The sequence below is a fragment of the Schistocerca nitens genome, chromosome 2 (genome assembly GCF_023898315.1).
Source record: "Schistocerca nitens isolate TAMUIC-IGC-003100 chromosome 2, iqSchNite1.1, whole genome shotgun sequence".
NCBI lineage: Eukaryota > Metazoa > Arthropoda > Insecta > Orthoptera > Acrididae > Schistocerca > Schistocerca nitens.
The window spans coordinates 73,780,046-73,802,408 of NC_064615.1; the positions used below are offsets into that span (position 1 = coordinate 73,780,046).

Consider the following 22,363-nt stretch of genomic DNA (forward strand, 5'->3'; position numbering starts at 1 on the left):
TTTCCATACCGTTTCGGTCTCTTCCAAGTTTCTAATAATTCAGTACAATATTAGGTACTGCCTATTGGCTTTCGTCTTGGGATCTACGGGCGACAATTGTTTAATGATTTTTCTGATGATACTCGAGCAAATGCGTCAGCCATCCATGCTGGTGAAAAATCAGAAAATCGTTAAACAATCGCCGGCCGACGATCCCGACACAAAAAACAACAGGTAGTGCGTCAACAAGTGACCACGAAAACCTATACAATTTTGTCAGTAAAATACTAGCATCTTCGTAGACTGTGAGAAACGGCCTTGGAGCGACCCACTCCTTTATTATCAGCTGCGATATCTTTCGTCGCTGATGATACGCCACTGCAAATCAGGCCTTATCAGTCACGTACAAATGTAAGCATTATTTAATTTTCAGCACTCCCCTTATCAGAAACAACTTGTTTTTATGATAGGGTCCAGAATTTCCATACAATTCGTGGAAACACAATAGTCTTAGGGTGTTCATGTTTATTCTACTTATTTCTATTATAATATCACATCGTATCAACGGTAAGGTTGTTGTATGTGGGACACTTTCCTCAGGTTTACAATGGGATCGTTTACTGTCACAGCAATCACATAAAAGGATAGGATATTTGAACGGAATTACATGTCACTCAAGATTCGAACTCTACACGCATGGGAAACAAGTACGTATGTGGTTTCACAACTACGGTTATTTACTTAAATCCAGTAGAGCTAACGTTCCGTGCAACGGTCTGTCAACAGTTCCAACTGCATCTCCCACCTTGACCTGTTTGATACCCACTCCACCTGTATTTAAGCTATCGTCTTTGGAATTAACAAGCGCGCAACCTGCGTCTGACCCTACATCACGCTGCATCCAACAGGAGATTAAAGTTTTACCTGTTATCGTCAGCGTAGCTTTCCTCTCAACATATCCCAGCTGTCTTCATTCTGTCCAACAGTGAACCACAGTTTATGTCACATTGTCAAGACTATCGTTCCTTTACCCATATCTGTTTCTGTTTTTTACTTCTATATCAACACTTTGTCTTATTATTTCTCGCTCTGCCCCAGACCAGCCAACTTCTCCAGATTCAGTTCCTTCTGTAGAGCTAGCAGCGATTTCTTTTAGTATTCTGTTATTCATATTCTAAAGGAAAGTTATATTATGAGAAAATAATTAACATTACTATGTAAAATCTGTAAGCTTATAATAACTGTTACTATTATTGTTATGTACATTGTTATTATTATTATTTTCGATTATTCCCATTTAAGAGAACGTTTGAACTTGAATTCCTTTATGATGATTGTTTATGTTTTTTCTGAGCCCAAATTTTCTTCATGTGTTCACTGTGTTATTTCTTTCGCTCCGCTGTCCATTTGCATCCTGGTCTCTTCTGTGTTGTGGTGTCAAATTTATGTTTTTTGATGATGTTCCTGAATTCAGTTCTATTTTCTACATCGTTTACTGTTATGTGTGCTTGTCTGAGGTCCTCTTCAACTTCTTTTATCCATTTTGTTTTTCCCCTGCCTGAGTTGATGACTTTAAGAATTCGCTTTGAAATTCTGTTTTCATTCATCCTGTGGATATGTCCGTAGAACTGCATTCTTCTTTTCCTTATTGTATCCGTAATCTTGTCTGTGTATTTATATAATTCTGATATTGGTCTCTTCTTCCAGATTCCTTGCTTTTGTATCGGGCCAAAAATTTTCCTGAGAATTTTCCTTTCTTGTTTCTCTATTTCTTTGATTTTAGTTTGCCCACCTATTTGTGTTGTTTCAGATGCATACAGTGCCTCCGGAAGTACAACAGTGTTGTAGTGCCTCAATTTTGCGTTAATGGATATGGACTTTTTGTTATAATAGTTCCACGTGAGTTTATATGCTTTCTGTAGTTTTTTTATTCTTTCCTCATTGGCCTTTAGGTTGATCCCTGATGGCTGGATGATTTCTCCCAGGTACTTAAAATGTGGTACTTGTACGATTTTCCCATGGGTTGTCACAATAGGCAATTTGTCTTGTGGCACTCTTTCTATGTACTGGGTTTTCTCATATGAGATTTTCAGGCCAGTTCTTTGTGCAATTTCGTGTAACTTCTCTATGGCGTTAGTGGCTTCTTTTCTATTATTTGTGAGGATTTCAAGGTCATCTGCAAAAGCTAAACACTTCACATTGAATCTATTATCTTTTCTAATGCCAATTTTGATTCCTTTGACTTCTTTTTCCCATGTCCTGATGATTTTTTCAAGAATGATATTAAAGAGTAATGGTGAAAGTCCGTCACCCTGTCGCACTCCAGTTTGGATTACAAGTGGTTCCGAGATATCCCCCATAAATTTAACCTTGGAGACTGTGTCAGTTAATGTTTCCTGAATGATTGCTCTTGTCTTTCTGTCAATGCTGAATTCTTCCAGCGTCTTGCAGAGCACTACTCTGTCTATTGAGTCGTACGCCTTTTTAAAATCTACAAAAGTAGCCACTGTGTTTCGGGTGTTTCTCATCTGGAGAATCATTTTCAGATTCCAGATCTGCTCTATGCATGATCGTCCCTTGCGAAAACCAGCCTGGTGTTCTCCTATTTGTGGGTCAGCTTGTTCTTCTAATCTATTCATGAGAACTTTTGATAGGATTTTATATGTGACCGGTACGAGTGAGATACCCCTGTAATTATTTGGTTCAGTTTTGTCCCCTTTTTTGTGGAGTGGGTGGATGAGTGCGCATTTCCATTCAGATGGGATCTGTTCTGTTTCCCAAATGTTTAATATGATTTTGTGAATTTTTCCTGTTAATCTTTCATCATTTGGTTTCCATAGTTCTGCAATAATTCCATCTTCTCATGGGGCTCTATTGTTTTTCAGTGTCTTGTTATTATTATTATTATTGTTATTATGCACACTTCGTTCCCTCCTTTAGAATGTCTGGTTAGATGTAAGAGAAAACCTGTAGGACGTAATGTTTCCCGGTAAAATAATCCATGAACAAATATGGAAAAATGTGACAATGATAAATGAATGTTGATCCCAGCGCTTTAACTTTAGAAAGATAATCTTTTCTTGCTGACACGTTTTTCTTTTGATAAACACTACTGCAGTTTTCATGTCAGATGGAAACAATGTCCAGTCTCTGCGCTGTAGACCATTAGCACAATCACGTAGTTTTCTTAATTCATAACTCTCTGTGAATAACCTGTTTTTCCTGGAATCAAAAAATGGTTCAAATAGCTCTGAGCACTATGCGACTTAACTTCTGAGGTCATCAGTCGCCTAGAACTTAGAACTAATTAAACCTAACTAACCTAAGAACATCACACACATCCATGCCCGAGGTCGGATTCGAACCTGCGACCGGAGCGGTCGCTCGCCAGACTGTAGCGCCTAGAGCCGCACGGCCACTCCGGCCGGCGTTTCCTGGAATCACCCACAATATTCACGCAAATATTTTAATATTTTATCCATCTTCAGCAAATGTATTTCAGTCCGTCAAAGTAATCAGCGGCCAGTTGCACAAAAGAAATTTTATTCTATTACTGGTTTCAGGCATCTAGTGCTCTTCTTCAGAAAATTATAACTATCCCATTATTAGCAAGTATCGATAGTAAGTAGCTGTATGCAACATATTACTATAGTCATGTGGATCTTACAAGGGGAGGCCGCCAATTGTGAAATTCAGATTCGATTCATACTGCGCATAATAAAAGCTCATTGCCAGAGGTGTAATGTGGCCAAGCACAAAGATGCACTTCTCAGCCGTTGTCAAAGAAACCGTTGCGGTGAAATACTCTCTACGATTAATAATTTTCTACAGCGTATGGCGCAGCGGTAAGCGCTCGGGATCGTAATCCGAAGGTCGCCGGATCGAATCTCGCGCCATGCTACCTTTTCTTTTTTAATTATTTGTTTTTTTGTAATTCATATATATATATATACAAGGTGGCGCAGATGGATCGGGTGGTTTTAAAATACTTGTCAAACTGTCAATTGTAAAGGTATTGGATTGAAATAAAGTGCAAAACGTGTAGTTACAATGGAAGTTTATTAACAAAAAACTAGTAATGTTAGTTTTTAAAAATTGCATCCATCAAATGCCCTCCTTCTCGAGCGACGCATTCTTGGAGTCGGTCCTTAACGTTCCGCATTGCCCGCTCAAGCACATCACCAGGAATTGATGTGATTTCGGTGTGAATTGCTGCCTTCAACTCCTGAATGGTCCGGGGTTTGTTCATGTAGACCCTTGCTTTTAAATAGCCCCATAAGAAAAAGTCACATACCGTGAGGTCCGGCGAGCGAGGGGGCCAATGGACATCTCCATTACGGGAAATCAAACGGCCAGGGAACAGAGCGCGTACAGCTTGCATTGATATCCTAGCGGTATGTGCAGTTGCCCCGTCTTGTTGGAACCACATATTGCCCATGTCGTAATTGTTCTCTTCAAGTTGTGGGAGAAGAAAATCTTCAATCATGTTCACATAACGCTGCGAATTAACAGTAACCGCCTGCTCCCTTTCATTTTCAAAAAAGTAAGGACCAATTATCCCTACCTTAGAAACCCCACACCAAACCGTCACTTTGTCACTATGGAGAGGCCGTTGGTGTAGATCTCTTGGGTTAGTGTCGGCCCAGTAATGGCAATTTTGCTTGTTTACGTATCCGTTAATGTGAAAGTGAGCCTCGTCAGACATCATGATAATCAGGTTTACATCTTCCAATAACTCCAACATCTGTTGGCTAAACTGAAGCCTTTGAAGATGGTCTGTTGGGAGAATCTTCTGTACCAACAGGATTTTATAGGGGTGGAATTTCAGTTCTTCGTTAAGAATCCTTTGAAGGCTCCGACGTGACATTCCAAGAGCTTGAGCACGATGTCTCGTTGATCGACGTGGGCTCGCAGTGACATCGCGTCTCACACGCTCCACGTTCTCAGGCGTTGTTATTGTTGGCGGTCTAGGCGTCCATTTTGGAGCACATGAACCAGTAGTGCGGAAATTATGCACCCAACTCAATATCGTATCTCGCTTAGGAACACTACCGCGAGGTGGGATGTTGAAACGCCGGCGAAAGGCACGCGTCACAGCAACAATTGACTCGTTATTGCGTATGAACTCTTCCACTGCGAAAACACGATGCTGAACGGACCACGTAGCCATCGCGACTGACTGCCAGCCTGCAACTGAAACTTCCCGTCCCCCCCCCACCACAGGACGAAGTCGCCGAACACCTGGCTCCCCCCCCTCCAGACGTACAGTCCACTTCAAAACCACCCGATCCATCTGCGCCACCCCGTATATATATAACAATTATGCATATAATAAGTTGTTGAAAGTCGTTTGTCGTGGAAAAACTGGCGACTTCGAACATCATTATGTTTTCCGCAGACAAAGTTGTCTTTCACAAATGTTATTAATTATCTTCATAATGTTATCCACGTATAGTTAACGGAAGACGTAGAAACGATATTCCGAAAAGAATATGTATAGCGTAAGTCACACGTTCGAATTAGAATAGAGACACCACGAACACAAATTTGCTGTGGCAGGTATGAAATATAAACTCCGTTACTCGCTCGTTACACTTGAAGGACAGATGTTGAATGGGCCGAAACGAGCCGCCGCATAACAGCGTAGTTGCGTGCAAACTTCGAAAGAAGGTAGATGCGGTCCCTAGCGCAACTTATAACATCGTCGAAAATCAGTGCGGACGGGAGAGCTTTGGTACACCCTGTTAAAAAAAAGGGAAAAATGGAGGCGGTACAATTGGAGAGCGATCCGCCTTCACCAACATGCATAAGCAATTCATTAATAATATATATATATAGGGTGTTACAAAAAGGTACGGTCAAACTTTCAGGAAACATTCCTCACACACAAATAAAGAAAAGATGTTATGTGGACATGTGTCCGGAAACGCTTAATTTCCATGTTAGAGCTCATTTTAGTTTCGTCCACCTACGCTCAGTGGAGCACGTTTCATGATTTCATACGGGATACTCTACCTGTGCTGCTAGAACATGTGCCTTTACAAGTACGACACAACATGTGGTTCATGCGCGATGGAGCTCCTGCACATTTCAGTCGAAGTGTTCGTACGCTTCTCAACAACAGATTCGGTGACCGATGGATTGGTAGAGGCGGACCAATTCCATGGCCTCCACGCTCTCCTGACCTCAACCCTCTTGACTTTCATTTATGGGAGCATTTGAAAGCTCTTGTCTACGCAACCCCGGTACCAAATGTAGAGACTCTTCGTGCTCGTATTGTGGACGGGTGTGATACAATACGCCATTCTCCAGGGCTGCATCAGCGCATCAGGGATTCCATGCATCGGAGGGTGGATGCATGTATCCTCGCTAACGGAGGACATTTTGAACAATTCCTGTAACAAAGTGTTTGAAGTCACGCTGGTACGTTCTGTTGCTGTGTGTTTCCATTCCATGATTAATGTGATTTGAAGAGAAGTAGTAAAATGAGCTCTAACATGGAAAGTAAGCGTTTCCGGACACATGTCCACATAACATATTTTCTTTCTTTGCGTGTAAGGAATGTTTCCTGAAAGTTTGGCCGTACCTTTTTGTAGCACCCTGTATATTGGGAACCGATGATTTTTGAACAGATTCCAAATATTAGTAGATGCTCTTAATAATAGAGTAATAGGAGACGTATCCAACCTCTGATCTGAGGGTAAAATTATGTCAGTCTCGGAGGAAAATGTCTTAAGTACCATGAATAAAATTACAAAATTCATAGACCTTTTGTTGCAAAATGCAAATATAGCTAAACCTAATTTGGTATCCAGCGAAATTAAACATGGTGGCAAACACTACATTACCACTGAAGGTCTACCTGTGTTTTCTAGGGAAAGACAGTCAGACCCAAGCGCATCGGAGTAACAAAACAATGAGTTAAATTCATGTTAAACGATGGCATCATTAGACCATCTAAATCTGCATGGCTAGTCCTCTTCGCATGGTACCCCTGAAGGACGGCTCGTTATGTGCAGATTACAGACGGTTAAATGAAATAACGATTCCCGACCGTTGTCCTGTACCTCAAATAGAAAATTTTCGCTGTATTCCGCAAAACAAAAACATATTTTCTAAAATCGATCTGTTTGAGGCTTATTATCAGATACCCACTGCCGAAGAAGGTAAGCACAAGACAGCTATAATCACACTATTTGGAGTGTACAAATTTAATGTAATGAGTTTCTGCCTGCAGAATGTACCTTCACCATACCAGCGGTTGATTAATGAGGTCATGTTTGGGCGACATTTTTATCTCCTCATCCAGAATTGAAGAAAGCCGAGCACAAATCAAACTAGACCTAGAGCGATTGTATAATTACAGACTTCGAATCAACATCTCAAAATCAGTCTTGGGAATAAATGAAATAGAATTCCTGGGGTACTGGGTAACACCAGAGGGATTCCGACCATGACCTGTGAAAGTGGAAGCAGTTTTAGATACGAATTACCTGACGAACCCCATGAGCTCCGTACATTTCTTGGAATTATCAACTACTATCGTTGCCACCTTACAGATGCGGCGCAAACTCAGGCTGTATTGCACGACTATCTTAAGGGAGATAAAATAAAAAGTAACAGACAATTTAAATGCACTGAGGAAGCGAAGAAAACGTTCGAGAAATGTAATAATGATATTACAAATGCTGCGTCACTGGTTTTTCCTAATTCGGAGTTACCGTAGCACAATGCACAGACGTATCAGATGTTGCTTTTGGTTCTGTACTCGAACAACTAAAAAAGGGAAATAGGAAGCCTGTTGTACTCTTTTCACAGAAACCAAGTCACTCACAGATTGTGCACAGTACTTACGACCGAGAACTGTAGGGAATTTATCTTTCTGTAAAAACGTTTAAGCGTTTACTGGAAGGAGAAGCCTTCATAATCTTCACTGACCATAAGCTACTTTTAAGCAAAGCAGCAAACATACATCTCTCGACAAATGACACACATTTCACAATTTTCGTCTGATATTCGTCATGTCAGTGCCCATGATAATCTTGTTGAGGATGCCCCATCCAGGGTTGATGAAGTAACAATAATGAACTAAGAGCCAGCTGCAAGATAACGAATTCCTTAAACTTCCAGTCATATCAACAGTGATACGACACGTCAACTGCAAATATGAGTATCAGACCCTAACATTTCCCGAGATTTTCGTTATCAAATATTTTCCATTTTCATGGTTATGCTCATTCTGGCGTAAAGATTGCAGTGGAACTGCTCACTAGTAAAGTTACTTGGTCAAATATAAAAAGTGATGTGTGACAATGTACTAAATCCTGTGTCAGATGCCAGAAAGCCAATTTCAGTCGCCACATAAATTCGCAATGCAAAAAATTTGAATAACCTGATGAATGCACAGACGTATCAGATGTTGCTTTTGGTTCTGTACTCGAACAACTAAAAAAGGGAAATAGGAAGCCTGTTGTACTCTTTTCACAGAAACCGAGTCACTCACAGATTGTGCACAGTACTTACGACCGAGAACTGTAGGGAATTTATCTTTCTGTAAAAACGTTTAAGCGTTTACTGGAAGGAGAAGCCTTCATAATCTTCACTGACCATAAGCTACTTTTAAGCAAAGCAGCAAACATACATCTCTCGACAAATGACACACATTTCACAATTGTTGTACAATTCGGCCTCACCGGACCTTTGCCTCCTTATAATGACATGATTCACTGTTTGATGTAAAACCTGATGAACGTTTCGTTGTTGCACACTTCGACCTCATCGGGCCTTTGGGTCCCTATAATGTCATGATTTACTGCTTGGTGTCGACGATGCAGAAGAACTGCTTCTTTTCTCATCCTGGATGGAAGTCATATCACTCGAGGATATCAGCTGAAAAAGTAGCAAAGGCTTCCTGTCAGCGCTGGATGTTCCATAATTTGGACGTAGTATATGGAATGAAAATTTAGCGCACAATTCTGTATCATCCTCAATGCAATGGTAGAGTTGAACGACTAAATAGAACTTTGAAATCTGCAATCGCGATTCCTAATCGTCGTTTTTCTGTTTTCCGTCTTTCCTCAGTTGCTTCAAAATTCGTGGAGGTATATTCCGTCTATGCAACTAACTGAAGGCAATTTGTTTATTGTCATACGCGTTTCGCTTCTTTTATTTGTGAGGCATCTTCAGTGGCCTGTAATACACGATTCTTTTTATATATATGATAAATGTATTAAGTGGTAGTTACAGTATGCTACTATGTTGCATTTTGTCATGCTTTTCTCTTTTTTAGGCTAGAATCAACTTTTGTAGCACAAATTACGTGATGTGAAATTATCGTTCGGCGTTACGATTTCCAGCGCTGTTAGCCCATGTATGTGGTCCAGGCTATGTGTTCATTTTCTCCATGTTCCAGTTGGCAGATTGCGTTTTTTCACCTACATTTGACTCAAGTCAAATGTGGGCGAATGAACGCCGGAAATCGGTCGACTGGAGCATGAAGAATAATGAACACATCTCCAGGACCACACACTTGAACTAACAGCGCTGAAAATCGTAACACCGAACGATAATTTCAGATCACGAAATATGTGGCACAAAAGTTGATTCTAACCTAAAAAAAAAGACAAAAACATGACAAAATGTAACATAGTAACATATTGTAACTACCAGATAATACATTTGTTATATGTATAAAAAGAAACGTATATTACATGCCCCTGAAGATGCTTCACAAATAAAAGAAGCGAAACGCGTGTGGCATTAAACAAACTACCTTCAATTGGTTGCATGGACGGAATATACCTCCACGACTCATGATATTCCTAACTGGGCAGAAACCCTACCAATTGTTTTGTTACCCTGCATCCATTTAGGAGTATCTGAGCTGTTTCTTTAGTGACTCTTTACTGTGCTCATGCAGTTTCTTTCGATTTGAACAAACGCTTGCTACAACTGTACTTTAAACTTCAAGAAAGCAGCATATTGCTTAGAAGAGTTTCCGTTCCTTTCGATTCCCCTGCCAGTAAGTTTGTTTGACCACACTTTAGAGAAGCCATCACGCAGCCTTTCTATAAATACTAGAAGGAACAGTTTCCCTTTACTTTCCCTTTGTGACACAACTTAAATTCACTAAAATTATGGTCGCTGATGCTTACGATTTGTAATCGTACTTTAAACCCTTCTTCCTTCACTTCCTTTTCTGTGGACGCCAGCTCAATTTTCATTTACTCTATTTCCCATTCTGTTCTTTTATGTGCCTCTTAAAAACGCATTCAACGTTTCCTTTTTTGCCTCACATGATTTATCCTCTTCTTTCTACCCGTGATGGCCAACTTTAAAGTGTTCGAACATGGGGTTTTGATTTAAGTTATTCCTAAAATATATTCATTGAATTGATTCCTTAAACCATCTGAAAACCCAGACGTCCTTCTTTTACACTTAGAATTTAATAGTTTAATTATTGATAATTTCGAATCCCTTCCTCTCTACACAAACATCATATTCTCCTTTGACGGTCTCGTTTGACGGTGTCAGTTTCCAGTTCCCTGTAGGGAGTGGAAACGGCGACCGAAGGCAGCTACGTTCGGTAGGCAGATAATACGGAAGTTGTCCGATATCACGCTACTGGAGATTGCTCTGTGACCTTATTCCAGAATGTCAGGAAAATGTCAGCCCCTTCAGTGACCTTATTTGCGAAAATACCTTCAGTTTTGGTCTCGTACTGGGGCGCTCCGTTAACACCGACAAAAGCTGCGAATTTCCATCTGCATTGCCTTTATAACCTGTTTAAAACCAAGACTTAGTTACGTGAGATTAATGCATGAATAGCGATATTACAGTTTAGATCAAAGCTCAGGTCGGTGATCCGGAAGGGTGCACCCGTTAATATCGATAACTGCATAAAGTTGGGGCTGTGTCGTGCTCGTTATGCCTCCCAAGTTGCGTCATAGCAAACGCTATTCGTGCGTAAACTCGTGTAGTATTTGATAAAGTACTGTGCAAAAATAAATTTTTACTTTGCAGCGAGCATGCGACACTGTTAAAGGCGTTGTTTTAAGCAGAATTTGTTAATGTCTAATCACTCATTCTATCTTCCGCGAAATTTCTATCCGTACTACAAAACGCTACTCAATTTATCCTTTAAATTTCTACTCTCGTACTGTGTTAAGATGACGTGTCATCGTAGGTTCATTTTTATGTGAGTTGAAAGATATATTACGATTAAAGCCTGCAAAAACCGTTGACTGTCACTCAAATTTATTCTCTCATTATATGCCAAATAGCTGTTAACCGCTGTTTCGCTCGCATGCCAGTAGTTACGGTAAGCAAGCTAGTAATTTTACGAAATGTGTCTGTAGATACTGATGTAGAGACGTATGTATAAAAAATGTACGCAGTGCCAGTATGTGGGTACATAATGAATGTGTTTCTATCACTTTGCTGTAAGTCGAATCTGAAAGCATGCATTGTATTTTCCAATTATATTTTTAAAATGTAGAAGTAGAGCTTTTAGGGGTTGCTCTGGCTTATCTGATACTGAACGTGAGGTTTTGGCACCAGAGCAATGCGTACCAATAGTTTTTACCTTTCATTTTAATGCATTATAGTGCCTACATTTTTGATCCCCTATGATGGCTAGTTTATGATTAACACAGTCCATTAATAGATCATAATCAAATGCAGCCTCATCATAAGCCTCACACGCTCCATGTGTAAAGGTACGACCCTCTGTTTGTCGTACAGCCGTCAGTGTGAGTCTTCAAGCATCTTGGAAAATATAAGAGACGCGTGACGCCCAGGACCTAAAATGCGGCGGGCCTGTGACTGTTCTGTTTTCTGTGTAGCACTTGTAGCACTTACCGCCGCCTGACGTTCTGCACCCAGGTTTCGGCGGACATAAAACTGCTCTGAGACTTGCTGAATTCGAGCAACTTTTCGCAGATTGAGCTCTCTTAGAACTATGCGCTAAATCAGACACGTTTGCGAGGCATATTGTAATAGTTTGAAATATCGTTCTCGTGTTTACCGTCCGATTGTATTGTTGCACCTCCACCAAAACTCTCCAGCAATGCCACGTAGTGTAGCAACTCGATATCACAAACTACATGCAGCATAACATTTAATTTTTCACTGTCACGGAATAATCTATAAACACGAAAAGTCGCAGGCCATCCTGCGAGCGTCGTCTGCACTCCACTCACGTATATCTAAAAATGTTAACAATGCCCGAAAAGATACAAATTTTAAAGTAGCCTACGCTTTTCCTCAGGGTTCAAACTATCTCTGCGCCAAATTTTATCGGAATACGTTCCACGGTACAGTCACGAAAACGTAACAGAGTTACTTTATAGACAGAGTTACTTTCGCAATTTTATAATACTCGTGTTAGAATGGATTAAACACGTACAGGATTGTATAAGAGTTGAACTCATTACATTGAATCGTATTATGTAGAACATATCAAACAATAGAAACATTTTCACAATTAATATGATTAAGTTCTAAGGCCAAAGAGGGCTTTTCCAAAGAGTTCCATATTTCGCGTTACATTCTTCAAATCAATAAATATTTTGTACTATACACTTTCTTAAGTAGTCGATGTTCTTCCTCAGCGTTCAAGCTATCTCCATTCAAAATTTTATCGAAATCGGTTCAGTGGTTTAGTGATGAAAGAGAAACAGACAGAGTTACTTTCACATTTAGAACATTAGTATCGATACGGATTATTATTTCCCTTTTAATTAGTCCCATGTATTACATTTTGTAGTAAGTGCAGCTTAACATCCTTTTCTCAGTTTTGCCAAGAAGCAAAATAAAGTTCGTACGGGATACCACAGGGCGGAAGCATTGGTATCTGAAGTTTGCTAGGTGTGAATGCTTAATGTTAAAAGTAGCTGTGCACAGAATTTTAATGTAAGCGTGCATGTCGACCATATTACTCTTTCTGCGTTATGTACTGTAAAGTTATCTGAAGGGATATATAAAGTTCATTGCCAAAACACAGAATATATCTTCCGAAAAGCAAATAGTGGGCTACCATCAATCTATATCTACCCCTATAGTCCGCAAACCGCTGCGAGGTGCATGTCAGAGCGTACTTCCCATTTTACCACTTATTGGGGTTTTTCCCATACCACCCACGAATTGTTGCTTAAACGCCTTTGTGTGTACTGTCATTAGTCAAATCCTGTCTTTGCGAACTCTGTATGAGTGATGCGTAGCGGGTTGTAGTAGATTCTCAGAGCAATCACTTAAAGTTAGTTCTTCAAATTTACTAAGCAGGTAAATAATTTTCGATGGCGTTGAGCCACATTCATGCAATACCTTTTAAAAGAGTAAATCACCCTTTGTCTGTGCATTATTATATTAATCTTTTGTACTATCCAGCTCTCGGCTTTTATGCCATTATCAAATACTACGCTTAAAGTAGTTAGAGCATTATTAATTATTATTAATGGTCTGTCATCTCTTAGTATTGTACTGGATAATGGAATAAAAGCCGAAATCTGAATAGTGCAAAAGATAAATATAATACAGTAGCACACAGTCCAATGGCGGTTTTCTCTTTTAACAAGTTTACTAAGTAGGGTTTCAAGCGATAGTTAGCGTCTATCTTCAAACGTTTGCCAGTTCAGTTCTTTCAGCATACCCGTAGTACTTTCCGTTGATCAAATAAATCTGTGACCATTCGTGCTATCTTCCTTATTGTGTACTGTCCTTCACTGCAAACATTTAATATCCCCTGTATCAGGTTCCACACACTAGAGCCATATTCTAAGATGCGTCACAGGAGTGTTTTGTAGGCCATCTCCTTTGTAGACTGACTGCCTTTCCCTAGCATTCTACCAATGAACCGAAATCTGCCACCTGCTATATCTACAACTGAGTCTATGTAATCGTTCCATTTCATGTCCCTACAAATTGTTTTGCCTACAAGTGGCAGTCAAATAAAAACGAGACAGATTGTCATGTAAAACTTGCATGGTAGATATTGCGAAAATAAAAAGTGCTATTCATGTGCGGTATTCACAAGTTGGATTTATAGTCAGGGGCTCGGACTGTTAGCCTATAAACGGATTATTGTAATACTTAGAAAGCGTATTTTTGTGCAAACGTTCACGTTTTTAAATGAGTAATTGCTTATTGACATTCACAAACTAGAAGTAAGGTAAAGTAGAATATCAGTGGTGTCTGTTGCAGGATTCTACCGTGAGTCGTTTACGAGATATCGTATTTTGAAAAATTTTCACATCATTAGTTGTTTGTGCCATTCATCCTGCGTAACTGTTAGGTACGATTCTGTTATGTTTGCTTACAGTGTGCTTGTGTGTTCGTTGAGATCATTGCGACTTGCTAGTCAGTTAGTATGTGACAGTCCAAGCAGTAGGTAGTCAACGGACGATGGGATTTACCTTCGCAGAAACACCCTACATGGTCATGATGCATGGAGAGTATATAGGAAGAACACAGTTCGTTCTTGTGCGGTGTATACGGCAAGATATCTAAACAAACGTCAACCAAATCGGTAGTTATTAATCAATCTCTTCAACCAGTTACGTGAAAGTGATAGTGTAAAAATTATACAACGTAACAGAAGGAAACAAGTGACGACAGTAGATGGGGAAATGAATGTTCTTGCTGCTGTTGCAGTTGATTCTCACGTTAGCTCCCGCAGAACCGTACGAGGAAGTGACATGAATCAGGCAAGTATCCTACGCTTTCTGCATCGACGTAGGTTCCATCCCTATCCCTTCTCTCTTCATCAAGAGATGCATAGAAACGAATGTGATAATCGTGTTTACTGCTGTAAAGTGAGCACTAAGACAGGGTACTCCATATGTATGATGTATCTTACTTAGTGATGAAGCCACATGCGTTTTAGACAGGTACGTACCGAGTAAAACTGTGAGGGACGGGAAAAATCCACCGTGGTTCAACAAAAAAGTTAGGAAACTACTGCGAAAGGAAAGAGAGCTTCACTGCAAGATTAAACGCAGCCAAAACCTCTCAGACAAACAGAAGCTTAACGATGTCAAAGTTGGCGTAAGGTGGGCTATGCGTGAAGCGTTCAGTGAATTCGAAACTAAAATTCTATGTACCGACTTGACAGAAAATCCTGGGAAGTTCTGGTCTTACATTAAATCAGTATGTGGCTCGAAACAGCATATCCAGACACCTTTTTCCAAAGCTGTTTCACAGAGGAAGACCGCACTGCAGTTCCTTCTCTAAATCCTCGCACAAACGAAAAAATGGCTGACATAGAAATAAGTGTCCAAGGAATAGAAAAGCAACTGGAATCACTCAACAGAGGAAAGTCCACTGGACCTGACGGGATACCAGTTCGATTCTACACAGAGTACGCGAAAGAACTTGCCCCCTTTCTAACAGCCGTGTACCGCAAGTCTCTAGATAAATGCAAGGTTCCAAATGATTGGACAAGAGCACAGGTAGTCCCAGTCTTCAAGAAGGGTCGTCGAGCAGATGCGCAAAACTATAGACCTACATCTCTGACATCGATCTGTTGTAGAATTTTAGAACATGTTTTTTGCTCGCGTATCATGTCATTTCTGGAAACCCAGAATCTACTCTGTAGGAATCAACATGGATCCGGAAACAGCGATCGTGTGAGACCCAACTTGCTTTATTTGTTCATGAGACCCAGAAAATATTAGATACAGGCTCCCAGGTAGATGCCATTTTCCGTGACTTCCGGAGGGCGTTTGATACAGTTCCACACTATCGCCTGATAAAGTAAGAGCCTACTGAATATCAGACCAGCTGTGTGGCTGGATTGAAGAGTTTTTAGCAAACAGAACACAGCATGTTGTTATCAATGGAGAGACGTCTACAGACGTTGAAGTATCCTCTGGCGTGCCACAGGGGAGTGTTATGCGACCATTGCTTTTCACAATATATATGAATGACCTAGTAGATAGTGTCGGAAGTCCCATGCGGCTTTTCGCGGATGATGCCGTAGTATACAGAGAAGTTGCAGTATTAGAAAATTGCTGCGAAATGCAGGAAGATCTGCAGCGGATAGGCACTTGGTGCAGGGAGTGGCAACTGACCCTTAACATAGACAAATGTAAAGTATTGCGAATACATAGAAAGAAGGATCCTTTATTGTATGATTATATGATAGCGGAACAAACACTGGTAGCAGTTACTTCTGTAAAATATCTGGGAGTATGCGTACGGAACGATTTCAAGTAGAATGATCATATAAAATTAATTGTTGGTAAGACGGGTGCCAGGTTGAGATTCATTGGGAGAGTCCTTAGAAAATGTCGTCCATCAACAAAGGAGGTGGCTTACAAAACACTCGTTCGGCCTATACTTGAGTATTGCTCATCAGTGTGGGATCCGTACCAGGTCGGGTTGACAGAGGAGATAGAGAAGATCCAAATAAGAGCGGCGCGTTTCGTCACAGGGTTATTTGGTAAGTGTGATAGCGTTACGGAGATGTTTAGCAAACTCAAGTGGCAGACTGTGCAAGAGAGGCGCTCTGCATCGTGGTGTAGCTTGCTGTCCAGGTTTCGAGAGGGTGCGTTTCTGGATGAGGTATCGAATATATTGCTTCCCCCTACTTATACCTCCCGGGTAGATCACGAATGTAAAATTAGAGAGATTCGAGCGCGCGCAGAGGCTTTCCGGCAGTCGTTCTTCCCGCGAACCATACGCGACTGGAACAGGAAACGGAGGTGATGACAGTGGCACGTAAAGTGCCCTCCGCCACACACTGTTGGGTGGCTTGCAGAGTATAAATGTAGATGTAAATGTAGATGTAGATGTACCGGTCACGGTAAGGTAAACCGCCGAAACGTGCGCTACTGGTCTGTTGACAATCCCTGGTGTCTTCGTCAGGTGGAACGTCAGCGTCCACGGAGTGTAAACGTGTGGTCTGGACAGTGAACTATCAGCTCATAGGCCCGTTTTTCATAGACGGAACACTGAAAGTGGTCAAGTATCGCAGTCTCCTAATGGACCACCTTGAAACGTCCGCTTAGAAAAATTATGTATTACTGTGCTGATAAACCTCTTACGTTATTTGATTTTCAAACAGCTGAGCAAAACTGAACGTACTCAGACATTTCTCCTCTTTACTTATTCTGATCATCACTATTCTGACTCACAATTTTTTTTTATCGTAACGCAATCTAACTTTCAATAATCCCTACAAAATATGGCCCTGACTAACAATAACCTATACCTTTCATGAATCACTTACCTCACAAAGATCTTCGTTACTCGAACTACTGCATTACAGCGAGCACCAATACTGCCAGCTAAATGAAAAATTTTAACTACTGAAGGCACTAACTACTGATAGGCATAGTTAGCAAATGAAAGATTTTGATAGAGAACAAACAATAACAGCGCGTAGCGTTGCGCAGTTGGAGGTGAGCCGCCAGCAGTGGAGGATGTGGAGAGAGAGATGCCAGGGTTTTGAGAACGGGCGATCTGGACGTGTGTCCGCCAGAAAAAGGAGATTTGTAAAGATGGATGTCATGAATTGCTATATATATCTCCACATCCTCCACTGCTGGCGCCTCACCTCCAACTGCGCAACGCTACGCGCTGGTCACATCCAACTGCCCAACACTACAATAGTGAATATTCCAACAATGCCAACCAGCCACAGACTGAACACAGCACAGTCAGTGATTTTCATATAGAGCACTACGTGGCGTTACCAACATAAAAACCTAAACACCCTACATACAACCTTACACGGATGCTAGAAGACGTTCCTCTCCAGACTAGAAATAACCTATGATGACTGTCCAGCCCACAGCGCACGAAGTACTGCAGCATGTCTTCGCGAATTGTTTGCAAATGGTTGGATTGGGTGCAGATGAACTGTACAATGGCCGGCCCGTTCTCTGGATTTGACGTATGTAAACGTTTATCTGTGGCCGAGCGGTTCTAGGCGCTTCAGTCCGGAACCGCAATGCTGCTGCGGTCGCAGGTTCGAATCCTGTCTCGGGCATGTGTGTGACGTCCTTAGGATTGTTAGGCTTAAGTAGTTCTAAGTCTAGGGAACTGATGACCTCAGATGTTAAGTCCCATAGTGCTTAGAGCCTTTTTTTCTGTGAGGAAAGTTGAAAGATGCTGTTTGCAAGGACATACCGACTACACCCGACAATAAGCAACTACGCATTACTGCAGCCTGCTCGGACATCTCGGCTGAAATGCTAGCGCGTGTGCAACAGTTGTTCCATACCAAACAGAAAGCGTCTATTACCGCTGCCGGTGGTCATTTCGAACCCGTGATGGTCAGTTGTCTCGTTACTGGTTAGAATCCATATAACTAGTGTATGCATTTGTGTTGCTTTTTAGCGTCTGTGACCACAGGTATTGTACAAGTTTTGGTGTGGGAACTTTTCAAAATACGATATCTCGTAAACGACTCGCAATACAATCCTACCATGAATGCCACTGATATTCTAAGTTACCCTACTTTAAGTCTGTTAATACTCCATTCAAAAAAGTGTATGTTTGTACAAAAAATATCCTTTCTAACTATTATTACAATCTGTTGATTGGCTAAAAACACGAGCCCCTGATTACCAATCCCTTCAGTGCCATCAATAGCACCTTCCATTTCCGGATTATTTGCGGTGCAAGTTTTTTGTGATTCACCCTCTATAAGGGGCGTGGCGCGGGCGTTGGTACCGCAGGTAGGTGTGTGTATACACTACTGGCCATTAAAATTGCTACACCACGAAAATGACGTGCTACAGACGCGAAATTTAACCGACAGGAAGAAGATGCTGTAATATGAAATGATTAACTTTCCAGAGGATTCACACAAGGTTGGCTCCGGTGGGACACCTACAACGTGCGGACATGAGGAAAGTTTCCAACCGATTTCTCATACACAAACAGCAGTTGATCGGCGTTGCCTCGTGAAATGTTGTTGTGATCCCTCGTGTAGCATCACGGTTCCGACTTTGATAAAGGTCGGATTGTAGCCTATCGAGACTGCGGTTTATCGTATCGCGACATTGCTGCTCGTATTGGTCGAGATCCAATGACTTTTAGCAGAATATGGAATCGGTGGGTTCAGGAGGGTAATACGAAACGCCGTGCTGGATCCCAACGAACTCGTATCACTAGCAGTCGAGATGACAGGCATCTTATCCGCATGGCTGTAACGGATCGTGCAGCCACGTCTCGGTCCCTGAGTCAACAGATGGGGACGTTTGCAAGACAACATCCATATGCACGAACAGTTCGACGACTTTTGCAGCAGCATGGACTATCAGCTCGGAGACCATGGCTGTGGTTAAATGGCTCAAATGGCTCTGAGCACTATGGGACTCAACATCTTAGGTCATAAGTCCCCTAGAACTTAGAACTACTTAAACCTAACTAACCTAAGGACATCACACACACCCATGCCCGAGGCAGGATTCGAACCTGCGACCGTAGCAGTCCCGCGGTTCCGGACTGCAGCGCCAGAACCGCACGGCCACCGCGGCCGGCAGGCTGTGGTTACCCTTGACGCTGCAGCACAGACAGGAGCGCCTGCAATGTTGTACTCGACGACGAACCTGGGTGCACGAAAGGCAAAACGTCATTTTTTCGGATGAATCCAGGTTCTGTTTACAGCATCATGATGGTCGCATCCGTGTTTGGCGACATCGCGGTGAACGCACATTGGAAGCGTGTATTCGTCATCGGCATACTGGCGTATCACCTGGTGTGATGGTATGGGGTGCCATTGGTTACACGTCTCGGTCACCTCTTGTTTGCAATGACGGCACTTTGAACAGTGGACGTTACATTTGAGATGTATTACGACCCGTGGCTCTACCCTTCATTCGATCCCTGCGAAACCCTACATTTCAGCAGGATAATGCACGACCGCATGTTGCAGGTCCTGTACAGGCCTTTCTGGATACAGAAAATATTCGACTGCTGCCCTGGCCAGCACATTCTTCAGATCTCTCACCAATTGGAAACGTCTGGTCAATGGTGGCTGAGCAACTGGCTCGTCACAATACGCCAGTCACTACTCTTGATGAACTGTGGTATCGTGTTGAAGCTGCATGTGCAGCTGTACCTGTACACGCCATCCAAGATCTGTTTGACTCAATGCCCAGGCATATAAAGGGCGTTATTACGGACAGAGGTGGTTGTTCTGGGTACTGATTTCTCAGGATCTATGCACCCAAATTGCGTGAGAATGTAATCACAGTTCTAGTATAATATATTTGTCCAATGAATACCCATTCATCATCTGCATTTCTTCTTGGTGTAGCAATTTTAATGGCCAGTAGTGTAGAAGTGCCTTCTGTTGGGAATCAGGAAGGAACAGCGCTAAGGTTCACGCTGCGCCATTTGTCTGTTACACGTGCTTGCCGTCACGTCAGCAAGTCTTCACTGTTGACGCCGGGATAGAGGAAGAACGAGGTGTAATGGGTTCTTGACTGTGGAAGGATTGTCATGACGTGAAATTCGTGCCCGAATGCCTGCTGTGTATGGCGAATACAGTACGTCACGTGCGCGTGTGTTTGCGAGGAATGAATAAGTTCGAGAAAGGCGTCATCGTGTCATTAGCCCTTCTGTCATTACAGCAATGACAGAAGGGCTAATGACACGATGACGCCTTTCTCGAACCTATTTATTCCTCGCAAACACACGCGCACGTGACGTACTGTGTTCGTCATACACAGCAGGCATGGACTACCTGCCGTCAGATATGACAGACGGCGGCGGACTGTGGAAGACATTCGGCTCATGTTGGGCGTCGGTCACGGTACCGCACACGCCATCATGACAGAGCATCTGAAGTCCCGGAAAATCAGTGGGTTTGCCACACTCTGACGGGAGAGCAGAAGTTGAATAGAATGACGACGTCGCTGCAGCTCCAGAACGGTATCACGATGTAGAATATCGTTTCCTGTCCAGTACTATAGTGTGAGATGAAGAATGATGTCACCATTTTGAGTCGGGCGACGGTCAGAGATAACAATGGAAGTACGTGGTTTCACCCCCACGGAAAAAAAACCCAAAGCTATGCACACCAGCTCCGGGAAAGTCATAATGACCTTTTTCTTTTATTGAAAGCGCCCGCTGCTCATTGATTTTCTGGAACATGGTGCCACTTTCAACGCACATCGATACGTGGAAAATTGAGGTGCGCCATCAGGTACAAACGGCCAGGAATGTCAACGGATGGCATCAATCTGTTGCAGGATAATGTTGCCAGAGTACAATGGGAATTCCACTGTTAAGCGCAGAGAAGACAGCAGATAGTACTTTGAAGTCCTCTGCGAGGGTTAGGAACTACCTGATGACATGAACACAGAGCGGAAATATCTCTGAAATGAGCATTCAAGTGCGCAAAACAGATTTTGTGTTGTTAACATACATTACCACCCTGGTCACGTGACCCCCGGACGGTGTAGGTTTGTCCGTTAAGTGCCCTTTAGGCTTAGAATGTCAGTACATCGCTAGTACCGACAGATTCCCTTCATAGGACGCGATATTAGACATCATAACAATTTGCATTTGATACCAGGAATAAATTAAGCTCTTGGTTTTGAAGAGAGCAAATGAAAGGACATTTAATTTCTTTGCGGCAAGTGTAACAGCAAATGTCACAGCTCAGATGTAAGCTATCTATTTCTTGATTCTGTGATAGCCACCGCTATTTTTTGGTTTTATGCGGAATTTGATGATATTACCAAATTTGTTCTAATGAAATTTTGTTTTGATGGCATTGTAGAGTTTGATAGCAACACCCTGCTCCTTAATCTATTGGAAAAAACATCAGATTTCCTGAAAATTTGCTTCTGTGGGCTAGCGAGGTGAGCGCTGAATAGCCGATTGAAAGCGATCGTAACATAATTAAATATCGAAAGAGAAATACAAGTAATTTTTTTATCAGTAAAAGTCCTTCTAAATCGGTACGGCGCGAAAACAAATAAATACAAGGTTTTTAGCGTATCAACATAAGTTTTATCTCTTGTACCGTAAGTATTATAAAAAAAGAGTGGGACGTTCCAAATTTATGTTTTCTGTCCACCATGATCATATAATTTAGGACAAAATTTGACAGTCCTGCAAGACGCAGGTAGGTGTAGTCGTTTTTAGACAAAAGTGAGCCAAATGTATGAATGAATCTGGCATAATATCTACACTAAACGATCAAAAGTATCCGGACATATGACTGAAAAAGACTTACAAGTTCGTTGCCCCCTCCATCGGTAATGCTGGAGTTCAATGTGGTGTTGGCCCACCCTTAGCCTTGATGACAGCTTCCACTCTCGCAGGCATACGTTCAGTCAGGTGCTGGAAGGTTTCTTGAGGAATGGCAGCCCATTATTCACGGAGTGCTGCACTGGGAAGAGGTATCGATGTCGGTCGTTGAGGC

The 22,363-nt window shown here is 41.9% G+C and overlaps 1 protein-coding gene across 1 annotated transcript in view; it reads left to right on the forward strand.

The window, feature by feature from the left end:
* LOC126234840 (uncharacterized) overlaps positions 1-22,363 on the forward strand; it is a 284,225-nt gene that overhangs the window by 190,235 nt on the left and 71,627 nt on the right. The window lies entirely within an intron of this gene.